General features: G+C 34.7%; 1 long non-coding RNA gene across 1 annotated transcript; it reads left to right on the forward strand.

Annotated features, from left to right (window-relative positions):
* The first annotated feature begins 623 nt into the window (after window positions 1–623).
* Window positions 624–17,178, forward strand: LOC147654121 (uncharacterized). Its single transcript, XR_015285453.1, has 3 exons — window positions 624–727; window positions 13,138–13,284; window positions 13,451–17,178. It is a non-coding gene; the product is annotated as an uncharacterized LOC147654121 (long non-coding RNA).
* The last annotated feature ends 444 nt before the right edge of the window (window positions 17,179–17,622 follow it).

The following is a 17,622-nucleotide window of genomic DNA, read 5'->3' on the forward strand; positions in this document are numbered from 1 at the left end:
CCAAAAATTGTTCTTGATTACCACTCTGTTTGTTTGCTTATTTCCTCATAGTTTTCTTTTTACTAGTTATTTTGTGCAACAGATTTTCATGGTATGAGTTGAAGAAAAGAATTGGCATTTACATTGTATGTCTAGAACCAGTTTCATGTATCTACTGAACTGATTAAAATAAAAGATAGGTTCCTATGGGAGAAAAGACTGAAAAAACACTTGTTCCTTCCTTTAATGCTTTTCAAAGATGGACAGAAAATATTTCATAGTTGAGCTCAGACTTTTATTTGATTATTTTCAGCATTAATTTAATCATTTCGTAGTTTGAACTAATTTACCTGTTGATTCAGTCTTTAATATGAACTAATTTTGACTTCAGTACTATTGCATCTTTAATTAACTCAAGAAAGTAATAGTAAAGCGCAACAGCCAGATGTTTCCTGCCGTGTGATTTGCTATCAAATCTTTTCTAATAAAACCCATAACAATCCTTTATTCTGAGTTCCAGTGAAAGCTCAGAGATGAATAAGATAACCTAAATCTATTTTATTGGACTTGTTGATTTGTATCTCAATATTAGATATACAAGAAGATTTCATATTGCAGTAATCACATACAACACTGTATACTTGGGTATCCTTTGGAGACTGCCAGGAAGAGTCAGGATCTACCTGGCCAAGAAGGAGCAAAGCATTTTTGCCAACAGGCCCACTCACATGTGGAGGAAAGCTTTCAGGTAGGAAGGATACATGTAGGAGATGACAATCCATACAGCAGGGAGGAAGTGGTGGACAGTATTGGTAAACATAGGGTTACAGGGTAGTGTGGAGAAGAGTAACTTTGTGTTAAACAAAATAAGGCTGAAGGGAGCCTGCCTTATCATATCTACACAAATAAGGCAGTGTTGAGGGGGCAGCATGATGGCAGAGGCTCTCACATGTTTTCTGGGAACTCATCATCACTGCATTCCTCTCTAAAATGCTTGTGTCCTCAGGCACAACATACAGGGAACATGGAATTATGAACTAAATGTGTGGGAATAGTTGCAGTGCTATGACCTCACTGGGATTTTAGGGATGGGCATAGAATTTTTACAAATGACAGGCAGAAAGGCATCAGGGAAACAAACCCTTTATTTGAGGTAATGGTGAGAATGCACGAAAGTTTACAAAGAGATGGAATTATAAGCCAGGTAAAAGTTTATAGCTCAGCATTAATACACAGACTAATGTGGAATCCATTGTGATGGGACTCTAAGTGCTCTAAGTGGAAAAGGTTGATAACTTCTTCCAATAACTGGAAGAAGTCTCACTTTCACAGCACCTCATCCTACTCAGCATAATGCTTTTGGAATCAGTCACATTCTGCACATATACATTTTGTGAACCTGTACTCCTTTCTAGTAGGTCCAGCAACAAGTTGGTCTCCTCTGTATTTGTCTTTCAGCTAGGAGAAAGGATACAGAACAGTGCAGACACATCACTTCTATTTTAGCCATTTCACCGGTATGATTATCAAGACTTCCTTTCCTGAAACGTACAATTGTGCACACTTTATTGTGCTTACATATTCATTGTTCCTTTCCCTTGTTGCTGAAAATAACAGTCCACTATTTCCTCTTCCTTTTTGTCAAGTTTCTTCAAATTCTTTCATTATTTCCTATTCACCATTGGGATAAGAAGGGCAGCCTTAATATCCTGAAGGGTGTCCAGATTCTTTGCTGAAATTTTAGAATATTTTGCCTTTGTATTGAGTTCTTACCATCCCTCTTTTCATTACAGTATTTTATATTTTTGTTTGTCTATTCTAATAACATTTGAATGCTTTTACATGTGTTCTACAAGGTTATGAACAAGACAGTTCATTATATACAGGTTTTATTTTTGTCAAGATTTATTGTAAAGGTAGTGGTGTAAAGGTGTTTTTTTATTTTTTGGGTTTTTTTATTGTTTTGTTTGTTTGTTTGTTTTTTAACCGTGATAGACTCTGAAAGCCAACTTCCCTTAATTGATATAGGACTTCCTCGCTGAATTATAGGCTGTTGGTTTGAAAGTGTGAAATGCATTCCTGTAAAGGCCACAGTGACCTTTTTTATTTCCCTCAGTAAAGAGTCAAAATGCAACATTTTAGTAAGCTGAGCTCCGTTGCTAAGGCACATCCTTTTCAACAAGAAAGTCTATTTCATAGCATTTCATAAGGCAACATTTAAACACAGTTAGCCAAATTTCTGTATGTTCTTTCTGCTGTGATTGAACAATGGCAATTTATTCCTGGCTGGCTCTCACTACAGGAAGACAATAATTTGTCTGTGTTGGAATTTTTGTTTCTGAAGTCTAATATTTGCTTTACTTTAAGGAACAGGTAGGAGCAATTTATTTGGCTTTTTTGTGAGAGTCAGGGAATAAATTAATAATGATGTGGAAAACTGTTATTTTTAAATGGTAATACCTTAAAAATATTTGGAAAATCCAGTACACTACCCTAGATATTAATTTTGGAAAATACAGTTTTAAGGTGAACATTTTATTTTAATCCATTTGTGAAAGAATTTATGTCCCCTCCCAATTTCTTGTTCATCCCCAACCTACTCAGCAGAGGAGGCAGAGTGGGAAAACTGCAGATGTTGTTCTGCAATAACAAAAACACTGCTGTTGTTATTGACCCTGTTTGATTAACATGTCCAAAACACAGTGCCATACAGGCTACAATTAAGAAAATTGGCTCCACCTCAAACATACCTTGTACATCAGCTCACTTTAAGACAGGCATGAGGGCTGAGAATTAGCTGTAAAAGCATAAGCACAAAGTGAAACTTAAAACATCTGAGCTCATCATGAGTGACCTTCTATGTGCTGTTTAAAATGCTGAGTGCATCTCTGCGGCTCTCAGCTAGTTCTGTGAAGATAAGTTAGATATCTTATACTATCTGAAATTTCACCAGATGCATGTTAGGTAATTTGATCCCACTGTAGATACCCATTTATTAGGTTGATCATGAGGTGCTTTTAGAACACTCCAGAAACACATTAGAAAGGTGAATCACACACCTCACTTCTTAAGCAACCCTTTACAACCTTACTTTATCGATCAATTGTAAGTGCTCCGCAGACCTAGTTACATAGTAGGTGAGAGCTTTTGGTTATGAGCAGAATATAGAATATAGCTGTGTTAATGAAGTGACCCTCACTGTAACTAGAACTTTAATATTAGTAACTTAATCGTGATGGCTTTTTTAAAATTACTTTCTTTAAAAACTGCATTCTCCTTCAGAAAATCAATGCATACCTTTTATTAAATTCAGGAGTAATTTCAGGGTTTTTTTTTTTGTTTTATAATCTGTGTTTCCTCACAGAAATTGTTCCTCTTGCCTCCAAATTTTTTGTTTTGTTTGGGAAGAAGAACATTAAACATTCTTATATATGTGGTTAAAATGACATTGTGTCATATGGTCAGTTTCTGTGTGCGTAAATTTCAGACAACATAACTTTAATTCTAGTGTCTATTGTTATTACTCTGTGTCAGACTGTTAAGAATACAAGACAAAAAGAGATTTGTTCACTATAGCTTAAAAACATGGAAGAAAAGTCGACTGAAACTCTTTTGCTATGATTTCACAAATGATAAAAAAATAAGATTTTTGTTAAGTCAATATTGAGTGCATTTTTATTTTAGGTTGGGAATTATGTTTTTTTCCTTAAGCAGTGATTTATACACCATGGAAACACAAAGTAAAAACCTAAATGTCTGAGTGGTGATCCTAATTCCTCAAAACCAGTTTGATTAAAAGTAATGGAGAAATAACTAAAAAATACAGATAAGAATCAGAGATTTTGAATATTTTATATAATTAGGAATTCATATCAAGATCTCTTGCTTTTAGTCCAACAAAAAATAATAAAGACTACAAAATAAGATCACAAGATATCTGAGTGAACAGAGTGTCTTTATGCATCATGAACTTCTTTGCTTTCCAGTTCATAGAGGATGAACAGTTTACAGATGGAGACATGAGCTGATTCAGGCTAATCTTTGGATCCTGGACGTCGTGTACTAGATGCATATGACTGAGAAATGAATCATTAGGCTACTCAAGGCTACTCTCAATACTACTCTAGCTGATAAAAATACAAGGATATGGACTCAGACCCAAATGTCACCAGCTGTTACATACTAGGCAGCCTCAGTAGGAATTAAGAAAATGATGGCAAATTAGGCAGAAAAAAACCCCCGCATAAATATGACAGAGAAGCACTAGAAATTAGTGTAATTAAGTTTGCAGGATAGGACATTTTCAAGTCTGAGTTACATTTTGGGGAGCATTCCAGGTCTTTAGAAGTAGCATTTTACAATCTGTGATACTAAAATGCTGCTTGTGAGAGTTATTTCCAAAACCCAATTCTTCTCTCAAATGTGATAGGATTCTTCAGCAAGAATATCAGGGGAAACAACAAGACTAATCCATGACAGGGTTATTGGTGGCCTTTTTTCTCTTCTGTCTCTCCCCAATATCATCTCCTACGTTCATTCTCTTGGCTCTTATCAGGGGCTCTTGTTCTGTGGAGCAAGAAAAGGAGTTTGCGTTGTGATACCCACACAGACACTTGCTCATTCCCCTGCCCACAGTAGGATGAAGGAGACAATAAGAAGAGTAACAGCGAGAAAACTCATGGGTTGAGATAAAAAAAAATTCAAGAAGTAAAAGAAGAGTAAAGAAAAAAAAAAAAAGAAATTATGCAAATGTAAGTAAGCACTGCCTTACACAAGCAGATTGAAACCTAACCAGGCTCTGAACAACAATTAACCTGGAAGACAACATTTTCCATCTCTTTTTTTGCTAAAGATATTATATGGCATGGAATATTTAACTGGAAGAGGGCAGTGTGAGAGACTGAGAAAGTCTTGATGTCATGAAAGCTCTGTCCCACATAGTAATATTATTAATTTAATTATAATAAAAAACATTGGTGTATTATCATGACAACTTCAGTCACAAATCTAAAACACGATGTCATGCATGCTGTTATGAGGAAAGTTAACCCCATTCAAGACAGACCACACACGATTTGAAATCTATATTCTTCTATTCCTGCAGAAATTTGAACCCGAGTATTTCTTTCATCAGTCATTCTTGCCATCTTTCAGGTGGTTGACTTAGAAAGATGTCTAATTTACCATTTTTTTAGTGTTAAGTGGCCATGCAGCTGTGAGTTGCAGGGATAGATGAGCAGCAAGCGTGAGTGTGATTCCAGACCAATGAAACTGCATTCTAGACTGTTACATTTTTGCTACTTAGCATATGTGCATAAATAGTCCTACAAAAAACTGTTTCCTAAAATGTTGTTTACTGACTGCTTAATAAGAATGCAAAAATAACACTAGGAAGAAAATAAATTAATAAGGATTAGAATGCTTTTAGCCCAAATTAGGTTACTAATCAGAGCGAAATGTGAAATTCATGAAGTTGGAGACACTATAACTCACTTGGCTATGGATATGGGAATTCTACTCTCTGATCTAAAGACTGCTTATTTGTTTTTTGCTACACTATTTTAAAAAATGAAAAAGTTATAAAAGGAAAGAATGAGATCAAGAACTTTCTGTGTTTTTAGGAGAATGCCAGAATCATTTAGCTATTGAGTCACTTTTTCTTTTATTTAATGACTCTTGTTCCATTAATTTTGTAAAGCTTTTTACTCATAGCTGAGAAACCACAAGTAAGTTGAAACAGCTCTCCTCATACTAATATTATATTCATACAGAAATTAACAGAGTATAAGCCAGAAGTTAGACAGAATCACAACACTAGAACTTCTCAGGTGTATATTTTGAAGCAAGTGAATTGAACTTTTAGCTTCTTAATGATTGAACTATTAAATAAACTGCAAAACTGGACTTTGAAAAATGCAGAAATTATTGGAATTAAGCTTTTTGAACACAGCTGACTCACAACAATTTATATTCTGTAGTTTAACACACCTGGCTTCTTGCTGATCCCTACTTAAATATTCTAGGAAATTGAACTCCACAATTAGCAGTTCTTCTAACTGAAGAGTATGTTTGTAATTATCATCTATACTGGAACTACATGGATTAAGGTGTTTGCATTAAATCTTTTCTTTTGTAGTTGGAATACAAATTTTATTTGTTCAAGAATTGTACATTTATTCTCTTATCTAAAGCTGTATTTCTGGTGTTCTTTGATATTTCCAGCTATCAATTTGTGTTCCATGTCATCATTTTTAGCTTCCTGCAGTCACATCAAATATACTGAATATTTTCATACATCCCTATGAGGTACTTAAGGCAAAAAAAAAGAACAGAAAGACAAGATAGGAAGCTATGCTGCATTTCATTTTAAATTATGTCATGAAATTATTTCCTGTGTGCTGACTGTTATCATTTTTACACCTGCTGAGTTTAGTCAGCCAAACTCCAGTATGACACTGCCACGATGTATTGTTATTTGCATCTGTTTCTATTTGCCAGAAATCATGTAGAAGGTCCTTAAACTGCAGCATGTGAAATGAGATGAGATGCCTGTGAACCCTGCCCTTGTGGGGAATTCCAGTTACCACCAAAACAGGAGAATAACCACTTATGCATTTCATTTCATTTGGCACACCAAAAGTTTAATTAGCTTAATGCTGTACTAAAGGCTCTATATTATTAGAATAGCAGCAGAAGTATATCACATTTCAATACTTAGAAAGCATTCAACATGATTGCAGAAAATAAACAAGAAATTAGTCTCAATGTTTACATGAATATTCATGGAAGTGAAAACCAACCAGTCAGGGATGTACAAAATTCTACCTTAACTCATTACAACTATGAAAATTCTTGGAGTTTGGAGGTGATTTTCTGTTTGCAATTTAAGTGAAGACCAGGAGAATTTATTGTATAGAAAACATTAGAGACATTCATATGGGATACCAAACAGGTTTTGAAGCATTTGTGCTTGCCACTAAAACATTCCACAACCCAGTACAATAAAGTTTCCATATCTTCTCTATAAGTTTAATAGAAATATGCTTGAAATTTTTCATCTGTATCATTCCATGTTTGCCCATTTAATGAAGCATTTTCTTAAATCACACACATACTCCATTTCCCCTGTAACTACTTACAGATTTTACTGGGGAACATAATTTCTAGGAATAACATCTCCCAGAGCTAGGAAAGACCAAAGACAATCAGAGAATGCAATTTATTTGGTTTTTGTTTTTTTATGTGGTAAAGGATTTTTTAGTTTTTCAGGTTACTTAGCTTGATTCTTTCACTGATCCAGAGGTATGAACCAACAAGGTCTGCCTTGGCCTTCAGCTTCTTAGGGGTTGCTCCAGAAAAAACCTTAAACTGCTAAGATATTTAAATATCCTTCCTTTTCTCACCACATCCTGAAATTGTTATAAGCCTTTAAGATACGACCTTTTTTTCCTAGATATAGTCAAGTCCTAAAATTTTAGGGGTTCACAACTAAACTGGCCTAAACTTAGAAGTCTACATGCAAGTACGTTTTTAATATTCTATTGCTATATGCGATGCCTTAGACTATCCAAGACGTAGACATAGGTCTAGCAGAGATGGCATAGGGCAGAATGAATAGCCAAGGCACTTAGCAGTAGGAGTGACAAGTGAAGGCTAAGCAGGACATTTGGATTTATTTAAAATAGCATTAAATACCTACTCATATGTTACTGAACCTAGCACTTACACTTGAGAAAGTTGTTCTAGGATCAGTTCCTTTACCCACCCATTGGTATTGAGTGTGGATTCATAGGGTAAATGAAGTACTCCTGGATCTCTATCAGATATAAGAAATTTAAGATTCCTACAAATTTTATAAGCTTCATCCATGTCTTCTATATTTCCTATGTTGTTTCCCTTAGCAGTTTCCACATACCATGATAAAATGAGCATATCACTGCTATGATTGTAAAATTCTAAGCAGCTCTTCATGAAAAAAAAAAAAAAAAGTATGTATTTAATATTAAGACATAGAGGTTCTGTTCATCCTTTATTAACTTGGAGGTGAGATGGTACTTCCATGATGTAGGGTATCATTGGCCATTAAGTCTACGATCAGGGTAGACCTTTTTGAAGGTGACTGAGTAAATTGGACTGTAACACGCCATCCTATAAAGCTCAGCCTCAAACATAACTGGTTTGTTTTCTCTCCTTTTAAGGAAAGTTTTGCAGTACATGATGACAGTTACAAACTTTTAAGTTTTTAAGTAAAGAAGAGTTATCAAAAAGGAAATGTAAGATGGACTTCAATCTTAATATGTCCTTGGTGCTGCAGATGATACTGTCGCTTTACATACAGCTTTCCTTGTCAGGAAACATTAAATGCCTCACCCTACAGATGCTAAACAACTGAAGCTGTTCTGATTAAATACGTTTCTAGAGTTGATTTATCAACCAGAAGCTAAACACAGGATACATGGAATGATTGTGGAGATAGTTTAAAGATTTATGGTTTTCAAATATATTGAAAAAGAAAATATTAAATATTGAATATATTGAAAAAGGAAATAGGAGTGATGATTATGTCTTGGGAAGATTGGCAGAAGGGTTACAGGTGTCTATCAGAAAGCTTTCTTTCTGATAGACATCACACTCAAGAATATTTTTTTTTTGTTTAATGACTGGAAAGATCACTTCAGAGAAGTGTTAACCTCTATTTCTCTCTGCAAAACTACAGTTAGTCTACCTGCAATTCTTTATATCATTATCTCTCAAGTGTAGTGGCCTTATGAGATGCACCTGCTACAGTATCAGCAAGGCTCAGGAGCAAGAAAACAAAATAAATGCTTCAGGGGAATATCAGTGCAAAGCTGTTGAAATCAAGCAGGATAAAAGTACTGTGGATTAAATGTACCCTGTGTACCCCAGGGAACTATGGTACATTGCACCTGGAGCAGAATATAGAAGCACTCACAGAGTGAAATTTTTAGCATCACTTTTAAATACTAAATAAAAGCACTTACTGATCATTCAGTGAAAATGTAGGTAGTACTCCTCAGGAGCATTTAAGAGTTCTTGTGCTGAAGTTAAGGTTGATGATATTTTGCTTGCAATTTCTGAAACATAACAATGTACTTGTAAATACCACTGGTGTAGATATGACATGTCCACAAGTTTTTTTCCTGATTCAATGATGTCTGAATCATTCATATGAAATTATTCCTTCCTTTCTGTGAGGTTTCATATGGTGTTACAAGAGCTTGAAAAACTGTTCATGACAAGTTATTGTCTTCATGCTTACCAGGGAGATATGTCTGGTCCAAGAATCTAAGTAACAGGCCTTCCAAACTTAATAAGAATAGTTTCTCTAAAGAAAGAGATATGAGAAAATTTCCCATAAAATCTATGAAATCCCCAGCCCACATGCAGTTTTTATCTGCATCTCTGCCATGAGGGCTTCTTTCATCCTCTGATCTCTGCATTGCAAAGCATGGACTCTGTCTGTAGAAGCAGAAACCAATACAAAGCACTAAATCATAAAGATAGCATTACTGCTTCTCTCAGACTTGGAAATCTTTAATACCAGCTGTCTATGCTATTCACACAAACCCAGAAACTCCAACTGCCTGTGAATTTCTTCAAGCATTTCTTCCAAATTACAAATAGGAGACAATGCTGTAGCTCTTTGGGAAGGAGAATGCTGAAAGTGCCTGAGATGTTACATCTAGTAGCAACATAGATGGGTAACGACTATCTTAGACTCTGAGGGAAAGTATCATGAACTAGCTCATGTCTGTAAACATGATTCCTCTTACCGCAACAGCGATAAAACTTTTTAAGGCAGACTAATGGTGTCCGTACTATGTAATTTTTTGGCTCTGCATCATTTTTGGCCTCCATGAGTGCTCCTACACTCCTTTAAAATAATTCCTATTTTCAAATCACCTTCATTTTAAGGAAGCCTACTTTAAGAAAGCACATTTGCAGGGAGTTTTGGTGGTACACAGCCATGTTAGGACACCTTCATTGGTAATGGCTAACTACTGAGATGTATAATTTTTTCATCCTCTTTTTTTCTTCTTATTTGAAAAAATCAGATTTTTTTCTTTTTTTATATGTGTTTGTGGTTTTTTTTTTTTTTTTTTTTTTTTTTTTTTTGGCTACTAGACTAGAGCATAAAGTAGGGCATAAAGCCTATGGGCAAATGTCACATGCTAATATGCATCTGTGGATTCAGAACGTGAAGGATGCTGAAGGAAGCAATGCCAGTCATAAAATTTCCAAAACTGTTCAATGTGAAGCCAGTCAAATGCAGTACAGACCTATTCCTTTCATTATTTTTTAAATCAGACTATAAGGTAAACATTTTCTCCAATTTATATTCTAAGGGTCCAATTTTAAGGCACACTGAAACCTTCTGTAAAGAATGTGCACTCGCATCAGGCCAAGAGCCTGACCCTTTGGCCCAGCTGTGCTTAGCGCCCCAGACTGAGAGGAAATAAATTCATCCCAGCTCTCACCATGTCTGATCACCGGCTGTTGGACTTGCTTCCACACTCAGTATTTCTGTCTCAAGTAGTGTGTTGGAAGTTGTGTTTCTGTTTTTTTTTTTTCTGATACTGTTGCTGATTATTATTTTCATAATTTCCTTCTATTATTATTATGGCTAGCATTTTAAAAAATGGAGTATCTCCTTTTTTTCATATCTTAATATATAAATAAGATCTTAAAATGCAAGTCTTATAATACTGACAGATATAAAATATTTTAAAAATATTTTCCATTCTACTTCTGGGTAACATACTGACACTTTCTCTTCTGCTTTTGGTTTGGTGTCTCTTTTATCCTGAAATAATATTTCTTTTTCTCTTGAAAGAGCCCTGGTGGTCAACAAATTACAGATGAATGAACGATGCCCACTTAAGGCAAAGAAATGCAAACCTTGACTGGGCTGCCCTGGAAGAATGTTGGGAACTGTCAGGAGTTTGAGGAGGGTGAACCTTCCGCTCTACTCAGCACAGTTGAGGCCACATCTGGAGTACATTGGGCAGGTCTGGGCTCCCTGTGTAAGAAGGACATGGACATACTGGAGTGACACCAATGAACGACTTTGTAGATGTTAAGGCCTTGATACTTCTGTCATGTGTAATGACATATTACAGATAAAATCAAAATTTGCAATGACAGAACTTTCATACAGTGAGACAACTTCAACCTAAAACACTTAAAAGGTACTTTCATGAGAAACGATCACATTCATCAAACAAAAAGTGTCCTCTAAAATTATTACTGCACCCAATTAACAATGTAGTATCATATGCAACAAGAGTCACTAAGCATAAACCCATCATTCAGGAATCTGCTGAATATTTTATTCAGTGTAACACAAAACATTTATTTAAAAATCCTTCCTGTGTGCTGAGTGACTTTGTTGTCTATAAACTGACCACTTCACAATGAGTTTTTTGTTTATTTAAAAGCTGATAGCAATTATTTATATATAAAAGTATTAGATATGCAAGGGGAATATTTTTGAGATATAAATATGCATTTTATTTATTTGTGGTTCAGTGTTTTTCATTCATTAATCCCCATTTAGAACAATCAATTGTGTTCACTACAAACAGAAGTAGTCAACAAGTAGCCTAAAATGAAGCTGACTTGTGATCTGAAATTAATACTAAAATAGTGAGATAATAAGCACTTTAATTTAGTTATATCCATTTAGTCTGGAGTTTCCAACAGTTTGTGAGCAAAACTAATAATTTTTCCTCCATCTACATTTGTTTCTATGGAGTAAAATGAGAAAATACAAGAAATTACCTACCTTTCAGTATTTTAACTTAGATTAATTGTAAGGAGCTTATGAACTTAGATTTTGCTTTCATTTGAAGAAGTTTTGAAAAATAATGTTCATATAAACAAGCTGAAAGCATTTTGTTTTACAGATTGTCATTTCATGTTAACTAAAATTTACTTAGCCCTCCAAGTAAAAAGCAACTAATGTATAAGGGTTCTGTGATTAATAAGTCACCTCTATTTATATTGAATATGTGGATAATTTCTCTATTCAATTAAAATACCTATAATCCAGAATCACAATATATAAAACAGAAAATATCTTCCTAGTTTAATCACTAGGTGGATAATTAAGTCACACAAATTCTCTTTGAATGTAAATTGCAGTATTTCTGAATGACATCAGTAAATAAGTGAAGGGTAATAATGTTCAGTAATTTTTAAAAGGATAAAAACTGAATGACAAGATATAATCCTCTGATGCTTGGAATGTAGCACATAAAAAGTAATACTTCACATGGATTAGTCTGAATTTCTTCAACACTCTACATAAGAGTTTCAATGACTAAGCCTTATGTTGAAAACAAATGGTTACCTCTGGAGTACAGACGTGAGGGCTTTTTCATCAAATAATCTAAGCAGTTTGAAGATGATTGTGGAGAGATAGGATCACATTATAAGATACAGCTTGACAATGACATAACCTATGAATAAGAGTGGTTTCTCTGAATAGGCAATTTAAAACTGTCCAAAACCACAATTGAAATTTAAAAACAAATTTAATTCTCTACATGAGTACTAGACTGAGAGGAAAGGAATAGCGTGACTTTTTTGAAAAGATAGCTAAACTACTAGAGAAAGAAACTACATGAGTAAGAGTCTAGGAATGTTATTATAGGCTGCAAAGTAGTCCTCAGATATTGAAAAGCATAATTTTTTTCCAGTGGGAATATGTTTTGTTAGAAATACAGTCTGTCACTTACACCCACAGTGAATCTAACTTCAGGAAGTAAGTGCAGGCTTTAAAGGCAATGAAAAAAAAATCTAAGACAACAAAATTGGTTTTCAAGGCTCGTTGACATAAACAGAAACCTTAAAATTGCATATTGGATGGGGATAAGAAGAAATTAAATTCCTTTGCTGCAGATGCAAAAGTTGCTTTTCTAAGAAATTCACAAAACTTAATTTCTTTTTCTGCAAAGTCGTCTAATCTGCTAAGTAGAATTATGTCAATATCTTTCTATCCAAGTAGCTTTTGTTTCTTTTTTAGTCAGTATTAACTGTGTATGGTAACTAGAATACTGCAAATGAGGAGTAAAACGATGTTAAAAAATTAGCTGACTTTCACCAGGAGTAGTAAAATAGTGTGATTAATCCTAGGGTCGCTTGAGAGAAGCTGTGCTTCCTCAGGCTGAGTACAGAGGCATGTGAAGTATGTCCCTGGCACAAGAGATTCCGCCCATGCCTCGCTACAGCTGCTCCCAGCACCCTCCAGATCATCCTTCAAGTCATCTCCTGTGCTGCCAGGTGGGACACACCCGGCCTGAGAGCCACTGTGCCTGCATGTGGGTTTGTTCTCACATCAGGAGAAAAAGCAAGATCACAGCTTAGAAAAAATCAAGCTTTTCTGTGGCAGAACAAGGAGTTAGAAATTGATGATAACAAGGGTTTTTTGTCTTTTTTTTCCCTGCAGAGATGAAGAGGTAGTGCCAGATTGTTTCTGGAGACTTCATGTGGCTTCAATTTTGACAAGTTTACACATCTACAGTGTTATCCTTATACTATCAATAATATCCAATAACAAAACAAATGTTGTAGACATGTTGTGCATAAATAAGTTAAATCTGGGTTTATTTAAAAAAATAACTTCCCACTACAGCTAAGCAACTTTTGTCATCCTTTTAAAATTAGTCAGAACATGTACACATTTTCTACTAATGAAAGAGAAAATAAGAGTTCTTGAAATATTTGATATTAACACCCACTCATAGAGATGTGAGTAAGTCTGTGTTATTGGTGTAGTTCAGTCTTACACAGCTGTTTTTTGAAGCCAGAGCAGCAACAATCCTTGTTTTTTGCACTTCCCTTCCCTAGATTTAAATGTGGTGGGCTAAGTAGCCACATGCTGGGTTTAAATTCATAAGTGACATACTTCAGACAGCACTTGCTGGGCTTTATTTTTTTATTAGCCCAGGCAGCATTTGGTTTGAAATTTTGAATAGATGAAAGAACATGTCTGGCTTGTAGATGGGGGAGCAAAAGTGAGGAGACAGTATGGTGAGTGAGATGGGCTGTGTACTTAACAGGTAGAGGACAGAACTGTAGATACTGAATTTGGACTGGGAATTACTATGAGCATTTAGCAGTAACTGAAATAAAATTTATTCCTTACATCTATGACATTTTTAGATCTATATGTGACTTGATAGAAGATAATATGTATAATCTACTCAAAATAGTAAGAGGGGATATTACCATGTGACATAAAAAATAACTTAAAAAAAATCAACAGTAATCAACAATCTATCTTCTGTTGAAGCATCTTTTAAAGAGCATCATCTGTTTTTGCCTTAGTTGTTCCAGCCATCTCAACCTCTCAAAAAAATGGATTCCTTTTCCTATATTGAATTTTGAAGTAAATAATAAAAACATAAAGATGGATCTAGTAAGTAGTGTTATTGATATTTTGTGGAGAACTCTTATTTTATTCTTATTTTGCCTTCAGATGAAATATTTTTAGTGTAGAATGCCATGTATACTCTGCTACTTGCAGTGTTCTATACCCATAAATTTAACATTAAATTTTCACACTTAATAATTATAAAATTTGCTTTGTCTTATGCATCCAGACAATTCCCTAAGTCAATGCTATGAGATAGTAATAATTTATATAATACCAATAAATGTAATTGACATTAATGACAAATTTAAAACTTTGTTTCATCACAAAATCTTTCAACCATGAAGATTGTCAAATGTTTCTCTTCTAAATTTGCATTCCAGGAAACAGAGTTTTCTTAGGTTTTAATGTCTTAGTATTTTTCATTTAAAAATATCCATTCACAGATATACATCTTCTATTCCGAATTTACCAGTTACAGTAAGTTAAACAAATAATTATTTCAGTGGGTCACTAATTAATGTTTATACTTCAGGGCCACACAGTTTTTAATTCAGGCAAACACAAAGAGCTTATTTTCCCTTTTTTAATTATTAAAAAGTTTTAGAAAACTAGAGAAAGAGAGAATTCTGTCAGGCAAAGGGCCTCAATTTTATTTTTCTAATGAAAGAAAAAGTATGAGATGCATTACAATCATACAAACCCATATAAGAATCAATTAAAATCCCCACTTCAGGTGTCTGAATTCAAAAAAGTGTTATATTTTCCATTAAACTGAAAGAAACATGAACTACTTTAACATACTTAATTACATCATGTTTGTGATTTTACTACTTCCATTTTGTCTAGTAAAACCTGTTCACAAAATTTTGAAGAAGGTTCTTTAGTCTGCCATATGATGCAGATAATTTGTAACAATGGTAAAAAATCCTTTGGTTTTACTACCCATTAAGTACATGAGGACATAAATCAACATGGCTGCATGGAAAGTCTTCATCCAAGCATGGTGTTAAGGAGAAAGCTGTGATAAAGAATGAGGTTGGTGTTTATGTCACTAAGTCCCTGTATAGTTCTCCATTGCTACCCTTAACATTTACTTGAGAATTGGTCTAATTTCTGATCATAAAGAATAAATCAGTCTAATTTTCCAGCTGGACAGCATGAATAATTTTGTGCCTTTGCTACCACTATATTTTTGCCTCATTAATGCTGAACTTTTTGAGTCTTACTCATACAGCCTCTGATGTGCTGAATTTCAGAAGCTGAGTGTCTGTTAGAAAGCCAGAAGCAGCTTTTTGATATGCTGCCCAGTGTTAACCCACAGGGGGCTGCTGTAGACTGTGCAATGGATCATGCACCAGCTGGGAATTGCTGGGACCATATGCCAGATGGAATTTTATCCAAAATGCCTATTGCAATGAGATAAGCCTGTTGCATACTTCTCTGTAGCTTAGCCAGCCACTGGAATTCATGATCTTCTATGACCTTGTAGTATCAAAAAATGTACTGTTATGACAAATTATGATTATATATTTCAGTTTTGTAATAAAAGTATTTCTAAGTCTTTTCTTAATCAAGGAAAGTCCTTCATTATAAGTATTAATCCAGATGTCACTGGCTAGAGAAACAAGAAGAAAGAAGGAATCATTCAGAAATGATTCTAAGAAACTGCTAACAGTGACACATTTGAAAAAAAAAAAATACTGCCTAGGTAATATATCCTGTACAACCTTTTTCTGAAAACTAGCTGTTGACATTTGCAAATTTTCAAATTCTTGATTTTTTTGACAACTTAATACATTTTCTTCCAGGACTCATCAGTCACGCAGCTGTCTTGAATATGATTCTATTTTCATTTTTCTGGACTATGGTTTTTTCTGCAAAATTTCTTCATGGTAGTACCCAAGCTTCTAAAAGTTAAGAAAACAAAAAAATGTTTATTTATGCATAAATGAGAGGCAATAATTTTGTCAGAAGTGATAGCATTTCAGATGTTTGAGAAGCACTGCTTTTAGAAAGAAGTAATAAGAAAATATGCATGGCAATTTTAATCTAAGAGCAACACCAGCTGTTGCAAATGTACTGATCTGTAATTGACAGTCTACCATTTTGTACCCTATGATGGTGCTGGCTAGCCTTGATAATGCAAGAATATGACAGCTGAAAAATTTCTTCAGCTGATATTTCCTTGTTTACTATAAGAAAAAAATTAAAAATAGTTTATGGAAGAGGTACATGACTTCAGGAAGATCATATTGAAATCAGTGTCATTAGGCATTTTATTCAAAACATAAACCATTGGCAAACAAAACTCAGAAAACTGTGATAGAAGACAATATTGTCACTAATGATTAATGCACATCTTATCCAATTCAGGTGAATAGAGGATTGAAGCTGTGAAGAGTAGCCCACATTGCAATGTTTTCTGTTAGGACCTGTAACCCCATGGGGGACTTGTGATGGAGAAATCTGTTCCTGAAGGACTGCACCCAATAAGAGGGAATCCGACTGTGAAGAACTGCATCCCATGGGAAGGATCCATGTCAGCAAAATTTATGGAGGATGGGACTGCATGCTTGAACAGGAGAAGAGAGTGAGAAGAAAGGTTAAGCAGAGACAAGGTATGATGAACTAACTACAATACACATACCTTACCTTTGCTGCCTGAGGGGAGCAGGTAGAGAATCTGGGAGGGAAATTAAGCCTGGGAAGAAAAGAGGGATGGGGGAAGGTGTTCTAAGATTTGTTTTCATTATCCTACTCCACTGTCAAGTGGCAATGAATTAAAATAATTTCCCCAAGTTGAGTCAATTCTTATTGCGATGATAATTTTAAAGTAATGTCCCTATCCTTATGTTGATCCGTGAGCCTTTTGTTGTATTTTCTCCTCCTGTTCTGTTGAGGGAGAGGATTGATAAAGCAGCATAGTGGGCATCTGACACCTTGCCAAGGTCAACTCGCCACATTAGGAAATTATAATTATTTCCCTTCCAGAACATATTATTGTTATTATCAAAATAGCATCTGGTTTCAGTTTTGTCTGGCCAATATTTTGATAGATATCTGATTAATAACCATAAGTTCAAGAACTGACCAGTCTGGGAGCAATATTTGCTACAGTGTTTGGAAGTGTCTGATTTCAAGGCAAGACAGTTTTTCTTGAATCAGAAAGAAGTAAATTTTTATTTTTTTTTTAATGTGCAGAAGGCACAGAAATTTTGTATCTGGTCAGTCGCAACAGATGA

Source organism: Cyanistes caeruleus, chromosome 3 (assembly GCF_971803275.1).
Source record: "Cyanistes caeruleus chromosome 3, bCyaCae1.hap1.1, whole genome shotgun sequence".
Lineage (NCBI taxonomy): Eukaryota > Metazoa > Chordata > Aves > Passeriformes > Paridae > Cyanistes > Cyanistes caeruleus.